At 46.6% G+C, this 10225-nt stretch overlaps 1 pseudogene; it reads right to left on the bottom strand.

The window, feature by feature from the left end:
* On the bottom strand, positions 1 to 1419 carry LOC132676597 (eukaryotic initiation factor 4A-I pseudogene; annotated as a pseudogene).
* Between the last annotated feature and the right edge of the window lie 8806 nt (positions 1420 to 10225).

Genomic DNA, 10225 nt, shown 5'->3' with positions numbered 1-10225 from the left:
TCAGATGAGGTCAGCAACACTGAGGGGCATCTCCTCAATGGAGGTGTCGTAGAAGGTCTCGACGTCTCAGAGTCCTCTTGTTTTCTTCTGTCACCATGTTAAAAGCCACATCCTTATGGTCAAATCATCTACCAGGGCTGATTCTGCAGATATAATTTTCCCTGTTGGTGGGAAGGTCATGGTTGATGACTAAGGAGACCTGCTGCACATCAGTGCCTCTGGCCAGCAGGTCAGTGGTAATCAATACTCTGCTACAGCCAGAGTGGACCCCCGTCATGATCACATCTCACTCCCTTTGGTCCACATCTCCATGCGTGGCAGACTCCGCGAAGTGTCGGGCATGCATCTTCTCAGCGGGCCAACCAACCTTCCGGTGTTGATTATGACTGCCTGTGTGACGGTCAGGGTCTCATACAAAGTCACACAGAATGTCTAGCATCCACGCTTCTCATTCCACATTGATGTAGAACTCGTGGATACCCTCCAGGGTCAACTTTTCCTTCTTGACCAGAATCTGAATGGGGTCCCTCATGAATTTCCTGGTCACCTCAAGCACATCGGAAGGCACTGCAGCTGACAGCAAACCCCTCTGGGTGTTGTTGTCGAGCTTTTGAAGTACGTCATAGATCTGGCGCTTGAATCCACAGCTTAACATTTCATCAGCTTTGTCCAGTACACACATCTTGATGTATTTGGGAGACGGGATCTCTAGTTAAGCATATCAAACCCACGATTAGGGGTACCCACAATGATATGGGGAGCTTCCATCTGTAGCTTTTGTACCTCAGCATGCACATGGGTCACATGGGTCCCACCAATGCAAGTGTGGCAGGAGGTACCCACATAATCTCCAAATGCCATGGCTACCTTCTGTATCTGCTGAGTCAATTCTCTAGTGGGTGTCAGGACCAAGTCCTTTGGAGCCTTTAGGTCCAATTCAATCCGTTGCAGGATCCACATGGCAAAAGCGACTGTTTTCCCAGTCCCAGATTGGGCTGGAGCGATCACGTAATAACCCTTGATACAAGGAAGAATGTCTTGCCGCTGGATGGCCAAAGGCCTCTCAAAACCAGAGGTGTAGATGTCACAGAGGAGGGACTCAGAGAGGTTCGTGTCATCAAAGCTGCCAACATTTTCATTCTAGTTACTCTCGAAGATGCCTTGGGCTCCGTCCCGACACAGTCATTGTCTCTGGATTGGGATTCCTGACTCACAGACATGATCCTTAGAAACTAGGCTATGAACAGTTTTCTATGCTCTTTCTTTGGATATACGAGCATCCATTCAAGAGAATTGTTACACATTTTGGCTTTTGCCTGGTTCTTAAGCCAGACATTATCAGCAAGCCACATCATCATCCCCAGAAGAGTAGTCAATGAGCAGATGTCCCTGAAAAATAGCTCAGCCATCAGCATCCCAGTGTTGCACAAAGCCTGTCTGCCAGCAAAAATCCAACAAAGTCAGCTTAAAGATGCTAGAACAATGCAGTCTATAATTAAAGTTTTTAAGTAAATTAATAATTCTGCTGGGAGTGGAACCAGAACAGAAAATCAAAAAGCCAGTAGCAGCACCACTAAAAGTAAAGGATGGTAAATTAAAATGTATGTATCCATGCATTTCAGGAGGAAAAGAATTGAGTATCCACTCAGGATTGACAACATTGTGTTAGCCTGACTTACAAAGACTCTGCTGACAACCTTAGTAGGGACATGGTCAGATAAGTAAATAGTATCTGTCCATAACTTATCTTCTGCGTTCTCTGATCATGCTTTTCATTGGGTGTCATGGAAGGAGAGAGACCCTATAGTCCACCTGGTGGGTGTGGACCCAGGAAGGGGTACAGGAAACTGGAGTGTCCTTGTTAATGAGAACAGGAAGTCCAAAGCCCAGAGGCAGGAACTCGTGGGCACAGTTGAGGAACCACAGGAATCTGATGAGTATTCAAGGACAGCAAACCTCTGCTCCTTCAGAGGTACATTATAAAGACACCAGGAATAGGGAACCCTTGAAACATTACCATGTTTATGCAGAAACTCTCAGTAGGGACCAACCAATGACTATATTTCCAAAAGAGATATAAACATCATACCGAAATTCTTTTAATTCCTCAAAATCCTCTTCTCCTCCCCACTCCCCTGCTTGCCTTTTTTTTTTTTTGGTAAAAGTTCCTGGGAATAACCTTTACCTGGAATACTTTCTCTTTCTTTTCCTATCCCCCCTCCTAAAACTTCTATTAGCATGGCTATTGATCCTTTACATTTCAGTTTAATATCACTTCCTCTTACAAGTTTTCCCCACTCCCTCGTGTCTCCCTGATCCCCAAACTTTGGAAGATGCTTCTGCTTTGTACAGCTACAGCCTTCTCAGATTCACCTTACCATTAACTCTAGCTTTTGTTGTCACTGTTTATTTAGTCATCTGTCTTCCCTGAAAGACAATGAAGTGGTACCCTCGGGAGTATTTTTATCACCATTTAAGCTGTGGAATCTGAAGTACATTGTAGAGCGATACCTTGACTCCTCATCTATAAAACAGGCACAACAACAGGCCCTACCTTAGAGCATTGTGGTGAGCACTGAATGAGTTCATACAGACCAGGCGCTTAGAACAGTAGACCCTCACAGATGATCTCATACCAGCTCCTGGATCTTCCCATCCTCTGCCATTTTGGCAAATGGCAATTCCAGTATTCCGACTGCTTGAGCCAAAAGCTTTGGACGCATCCTTAACCACCTTTCTCTTTCTCTCTTACCCCTCATTCAATCCATTAGCAAATCCTGCCTGTCAGCTCTACTCCCAAATGATCTACTGCTCAAATGATGCAGCACTTTCTCACCACTTCCTCTACGACCACCCTGGTCTGAGCCATCATCCCTCTCACCTGGATTACTGAAACAGCACCCTTACCGGTCCTCCTCCTGCTTCCACCGTTGCCCCTCACTCAGCTCTCCACAATCATCCCATTGAACCACAAGTCAGAGTGGACTATTTCTCTGCCCAGACCCTTTCGGTGGCTCCTGTCTCACTCAGAGTCAAAGCCCAAGACCTGATGATGGCCCACAAGTCTCATGACTGGCCTCCATCTAAGTCTCATTCCAGCCACACGGGACTCCTTGCTGTTTCTTGAACAGAACATACACACTTCTGCCTCAGGACCTTTGTGCTTATTGTACTTTCTCCAGAGAGCTCCCTCGCTCCTTTCTGCTCAAACCAGTAAGAACTCCGTGGACCACCTTATATAAAACCATCTCCCTCCTCTCTATACTCCTCCACTCCAGACTCTCCAACTCTTTAACCTATTTTATTTATATTCCTAGTAGTTATTACTATGTGGGGTATCTATCTATGTATCTTTATACATGTATACAGAAAGCTGTGTGTGTGTGTGTGTATATATATATATATATATATATATATATATATATATGTTTGTTTATTGTCTTTCCCCACTTGAATGTAAACTCTGTAAGGCAGGTATCTGTTTATTTTGTTCACTATTACACTCCCAGAGCATGAAACAACATGGCATAAATGCCATAACTGCTCAATAAATATTTGTAAATAAATGAATGACTATTGTTATTTGGTACACAGTAGTAGGTCCACCATAACTACTTACTGCATAAAAAAACAAATGAATATTCCATAGTTTCCCCAGAAGAGCATTGCTAATGGGGGGCTCAGGTGAAAGAAACGGGGACGTGTATGCACAAACATTTGCTGCATGGGCTGCATGTTCTTGGAATCACGGTTTCTTCTAATGCTTTGTAAAAATGAGTGTTTCAGAGGTGCCTGGGTGGCTCAGTCAGTTAAGCATCGGACTTCTGCTCAGGTCCTGACCTCACAGTTCATGAGTTCAAGCCTCATGCTGGGCTCTGTGCTGACAGCTCAGAGCCTGGAGCCTGCTTCAGATTCTGTGTCTCCCTCTTGCTCTGCCCCTTGCTTGCTCTCTCTCTCTCTCTCTCAAAAATAAATAAAAAAACATTTTAAAAAAATAAATAAAATGAGGGTTTTATACGGTTTGTATGTCCACTTTTAAGTAGTCTGCACTTTTAAGTTTCTAAACCTCAGTTATCATCAGAATTACCCACAGGGATTCTTATTCAATCGGTTTTATTTAATTGGGAATTTAAGTAGGTTTGAGCAAGAATTTAACCTTTAGTTTCCTTATATGAAGAATAGGATTATAATACCATCCACTAGGGTGGTAAGGATTACATAAAATATTCTCTGTGGGGTGTCTTACACAGAGTATTAGGTACTAATGCTTCTGCTCATTTTCTTTAAAGTTTAGAGGTAAAATTCTTACAAACAAATCATATTCCTTGCTCTCTAAAACTTTAGGTTTGGGGGCACCTGGGTGGCTCAGTCGGTTAAGCGTCTAACTTCAGCTCAGGTCACAATTTCAGGGTTTGTGAGTTTGAGCTGGGCGTCGGGCTCTGTGCTGACAGCTTGGAGCCTGGAGCCTCATTTGAATTCTGTGTCTCCTCCTCTCTCTGCCCCTCCCATGCTCATGCTCTTGTCTCTCTCTGTCTCTCAATAATAAATAAACGTAAAAAAATTTTTTTTTTTAATTTTAGGTTTGATTTCATCTTTAGTCCGGATCTCTACTTTGAGTTCCAGATTTATTTTGCAAATACGTACTCAGCATCATCACTTGGATGTCTCACTGAGATGTCGAACCCAACATATCTAAAGCAACTCAAACTTGTCTGCTCGAGGCCTCCTCCTCCAAGTCCCCCTTCTCCAGCAATGGAATAAGCTCACACCAGACATCTAGGAGTCCTTTCCCCTCTCTCACCTTTCACGTGCAATTAACGATCAGGTGCTTACGGTTCCGACTCTGATCAATTTTCTCGGTCCCCCATCTTCAACTCTCCATTGCCTGCACACTGGTCTTCACACACCCTCTGCAGCTCCCTTCTTACTCATTCTCCACACTGCAGCCAGAAAGGTCGTTTACAAATACAAATCGGGTCGTGTCCCGATGGATCCTCTCCAACTCTTTAGTGGCTTCCTTTTGTCTTTAGGATTAAGTCTAAAGTTTTCAGAGTGGCCCCCAAACCTTCTACCCACCTCTCCTTCAGCACAGGCACCTCCCTGTAGCCACAGGTGAAGCCTGTTCCTACCCAAGAGCCTTCAAACCTGTAGTTTCCATAGCAACAAGTGCACTCCCCACCCCACCCCCTTCCTTTGTTGCCGGACTTAACTCTTCCTTATTCTTGAAGGCTCAGCTTAAATGTCACTTCCTCAAAGAGATCTTTTTTACCGCTAGAGCAGACAGGTCCCTTGGTTACACAGTCTCATAAGTCCCAGGCCTTCCTCTAGCAATCATCACAACCGTGATTAATACCGATCCTCAATTCTAAGCCACTTGCTTCACATTTTAAGTTGCCAGCTGTCAGGCAGAAGAAGATGGCATTACCATCACTGTTGCCAACACACATTAGGACCTAATTTTTTAAAAGGGGGTGTCTCTGGACCCAATTCACCTTGCGCTATTTTCAGAGTTGAAATTTAATTTAAATTTGGATTTCAGGGGCACCTGGGTGGCTCAGTCGGTTAAACATCTGACTCTTGATTTTGGCTCAGGTCATGATCTCATGGTTCCTAAGATGGGGCCCCGAGTGGAGCTCTGTGCTATCAGTGCAGAGCCTGCTTGTGATTCTCTCTCACTCTCTCTTTCTCTCTCCGTTTCTCTCTGCCCTTCCCCCACTCTCTCTTTCTCAAAATAAATAATAAACTTAAGAAAGTAACCAATTTGGATGCCAACTTAAAGCTTAAAATATCTAAAACAAAACAAAACAAACACTCTATAGGGATACTTGGGTGGCTTAGTTGGTTAAGCATCCCACTCTTGATTTCGACTCAGGTCATGATCTCAGGTTTGTGAGTTCATGCCCCCAGTCAGGCTCTGTGCTGACAGCGTGAAGCCTGCTTAGGATTCTCTCACTCTGCCCCTCCTCCGCTCTCTCTCTCTCTCTGGAACAAATACATAAAACATTAAAAAAATACACACTACATTGTGGCATACAGAATGTGGAGCACTGCCTAAGTAGAAGATTGCCCACCACGGCCAACGAGTGAAATTTAGGGCAGTTGAAACCATCAGCTCAGAATCAATCAGAAGAAAATGGTGGTAAAATTTTCAAAACTGGGAGAGGGTGGCTTCTCTGACACCAACTTTGCGCAGAAGTCCTGAAGGACTACTTGACCCAGGGGAGGAACACTTATCTGGTTGGAATTTGACTTCTGGCAAACTTTTAAGAGCAGCTATTTATCTCCTAGTGATATGTAATTGAGAACAGTAAGAACAAAAGCCACTTGGAAATACAGACAAAGCATTGTGTTTTCCCATATGCTTTGCAATCATCCTTTCATACCCCTAATGGTGTTCAGGGCGTGAAGAACCCTGCATACACCCTTATAAAAAGCATTAATGCACAGGATCAAGCCTGACACGGAGGCATACTTCACCCTGAATGTGAAGGTCAAAACTCAGTTTGATTGTAAAGGAGAAAAACAGAAAAAAACAAAACAAAACTGGATAAACGTATGCTCTGCTGTCCCTTAGCACCTGAAAAGCTGCTACTAAATCACGGGCGTGACTGACAGTTGGAAACTTTGCTCTGAGAAAATGAGTGCCACCAGCTGTGTCATTTTTAAAATGACAGTCTTTCAGAATAAGTGCCTGAGGACCGACGCCTATGTTTTGTTCACTGGAATGTCCCCCGAGCGTAGGCCAATACCTGAGTCCTATACAAAAGGTGCTCAATAGTTGTTAGATAAGAGTTCTCGGTTTACACTGCAAACTTTGGTCACTTTCACCCAGGTTGTGGCGAACTTGAAAAGGCTTGGGATCCCGGCCACCTCCCCCGTGCCCGTGCCCTTTGCTTCTCCACCTCTCTCCCACGGGGAGGGTGCTGGGAGCCGCCCTAAATCCAATCCCCTTACGGGGCCACCCCCTTCTCTCTCTGACCTCGGCTCCGGCTCGGCCCCTGCTGCGCTGCTCCGCGGAAAGGCCAGCGGAGAGTTGCAAACGCTTTGGTTTTCATTCCAGTCTACGAGAAGGAAACACGAACCCAGCCACCAGGAGGCCCCTGGTCTGAGAACAGAAATCATGAGTCATAGATTCGGGGGTTCGGACCTAGGAGCAGCTGGCGATGTGGATGGGCGTGGGTCTGCGGGGATGGAGGGGGCTCCCGAAAGGCCACAGCCCTTCCCTCCCGGGTAGGGCTCCCCGAAGATTCCCCCCCCCCCCACCCCCCCCCCCATGCCCCCGACCCCGTGCTCTCCTCGCTCTCGCCCCGGGCCCGCGGCTTTCAGGGGGCGGCCAGGGGTCCGGGAGGGGGCGGCGCTCGCGCTCCAGGTCGCCGCCCCCGCGGCCACATCACCAGGCGCTCGCTTCCCCTGGGGCGGCGGCGCGGCTGCGCGTGCGCGAGGCGGCCGCGCGGGGGCGGGGAGCGAGCGGGCCGCGGGCGCCGGCTCCCGGGCTGTCAGCGCCGGGCCGGCGAGGGCGCGAGGAGGCGCGCGAGCAGGAAGGAGCCGCGGCCCGGGGCAGCCGCCAGCCGCCGCCGCAGGGGACCAGGTGAATGCTCCTTCCGTCCCCCGCCCCGGGTGCCTCGGTCGCGTCTGAGGAGGCGGGGTCCCCTCTCCTTACACCGGCCGCCGCGGCCGCGCTCCGGGGCAGGTGATAATGGAGGGGAAGTCTGGGCTTTGGCCGCGGCGCCGGGTTCGGGTGCATCCCAGGTACTGGAGGGAGGAGGGGCGGGACCGGGCTCGGGACCCAGCGGCCGGGGCGACGGGGAGCGGCGGCGCGCCCCTCCCGAGCCGCCGTGTCTCCCCACCCCCTCGGGCCCCCGCGCCTGCCCCACCTCGGGCGGGACCGCAGGCTGGCCCTGGGCGCCGGCTGCCGGCAGCCGCGGGTGGACGGGCGGGCGGCCCCGAGCCCCGCTGGGCCCGGCAGCGGGTGGTGGCCGAGTGATGGGTGGAAGGTGAGCTGGGCTGGAGACGCCGCCAGGCGGGCTCGGGGCACACCCCGGCTCCGCTGCTTCAGGGCTCCGCAGTTGCTCTGTGTCCCCGCCCTCTTTGATTCTTTTCTTTATGTAAGTGAAATACACGCATCTCAGTTAACCCCCCCCCCCCGCCCCAAACGTGCATCTACATGGAGAGATTATATGTTCGTATGTAATTATGTATTTACCATTTACATGCATATTACGTGTCGTCTGTCTGTAAATGAGCACTTGGGTTTTTTTTTTTTTTTTAATTGAGATATACTGCACACACCGTAAAATTCGCCCTTTCAAAAGTGCGGCCTTCACATAGTCACAAAGTTTTGCAACTGTCACCACTATCCTGAAATTAGCATCACGTCAAAATGAAACCCTTTGACCCATTAGCAGCCGTTCTCATTTCTCTTTTAGCCCACCCTCTGGCAACCATTAATCTACGTCCTTTCCCTAAGGATTTGCCTGTTCTGGAAATTTCATATGAATGGAATCATACAGTAGGTGACTTTTTGTGTCTGGCTTCCTTCGCATAAAAAATGTTTTCAGGGTTCATCCATTTTGTAGCGTGTATCCGTATTCTTTTTCATGGCTGGGTACTATTCCGTTGTATTGATGTAGCATAGTTTCAGATATTGTCTATCTATTCATCACTTGATGGACATTAAGGATGTTTCCACTTTTGGTGATTGTGAATAATGCTGCTATGAGTATTTGTGTGCAGGTTTTTATGTGGGCATATGCTGTCATTTTTCTTGGGTGTATATATGATTAGCTTGTTGAGGAACAGCCAAACTTTTCCATAGTAGCTGCAACCTTTTACATTCCTGCGGAACAGTGTATGAGGGTTCCAAATTCTCCACCTGTTGGCCAACACTTGTTACTGTCTATTGGGTAGTTTTTATTATAGCTATGCTAGTGGGTGGGAAGTGGTATTGATTTGCATTTACCTGATGACCAATCATGTTGAGCATCTTTTCGTGTTCTTATTTGCTGTTTGTACGGCTTCTTTGGAGAAATGTCTCTTCGTATCCTTTGCCTATATTTTAATTGGGTTATTTGTCTTTTTTCTTACATGTCAGGTGTTTGTCTTTTTACTGTTGTATCATTCATTTGTGGACGAAATTTTAGGTTTGGGGGCTAGTAAACTTGAAAAAAACCAACCAACCTGATAGCAAGTGACATGGTGCTTCTACTTGGGGGAAACTAAGTGCCATTTATGCTTTTTTCAGAATACCCAACCTGTCAATTCTTGGGTGTCTTACTGCCTGTTTCCCTTTCTGGTATCTTGAGAAAAGCCACAAGAGAGACCACACACAGTTGGTGTTTTCATATATTCTTTGCTTGGTTTGAAAAAAGTCCCAGTTATCACTGTAATTACAAATAACTTGGATTGATGGCTAGCTAAACAAACTAATAAAAAATGGCAAACACCAGTGATTCAATTAAAATTTCATATACTTACCTGCTCAAGCAAAGTGGAAGGTCTTATTTTACTAAGTCCGTGTAGTCTTATTACAGTTGTATTCATCTGTGGGGGGGGGAGGGCAAATTTTTCTGATGGCGCTGAAGTTAAGAGCCACTTAGAGCTGAATGAACGCAACTATGCTTATTTCGTCGTTAATTTCTGAGTACACACAAATTCAGCGTTAGCCTCAGCTCTTTTATAGCAAAAACTACTGGAAAAGACACGGCACCTGTCTCTCAGGAGTTCAGGCTCACTTTCCTATTATCCTAATGTGACTGTTCAAAAATATACTTCCAAATTTCAGAAATGTTATAGAAAATAAAATTAAAGATTTCCAAGTGGAATTAATGGATAAGCAGCTGAATAGAAGTGTGAAGAAAAGCCCAATCCTGCTTTTCAACTGCTAACTTATATAACAATGGAAACATTTAACCCTTTTATGCCTCATTGACTTCCTTCATAGAATGCATAATTTCACTGTATAAGCTGAGTGTATGTTTTTCTTTTAGCTAATGGAATGATTATCAAACATGTTGAAAATATCACCCATCCAAACCAATAGTTTGTTACTGACTCACCCAAAGGGTACGTAAATGTCCCGAGGCTACAAATGTTTTCCAAGGTGGCCTTCTCTGCACTCTGGAGTTTTTAGTGTCACTTATTAAGGACTGAGAGTCGAGGACAATGAAAAGTGGGAACAATTTGGGGACATGATCCCTGGGAAATGGTGGTCAGAGCAGACCCTGCC

This window comes from Panthera onca, chromosome B4, assembly GCF_046562875.1.
Source record: "Panthera onca isolate mPanOnc1 chromosome B4, mPanOnc1 haplotype 2, whole genome shotgun sequence".
NCBI classification, from domain to species: Eukaryota; Metazoa; Chordata; class Mammalia; order Carnivora; family Felidae; genus Panthera; species Panthera onca.
The sequence above is the reverse complement of the archived record's forward strand: the minus strand, read 5'-3'. Positions and strand labels throughout refer to the sequence as shown.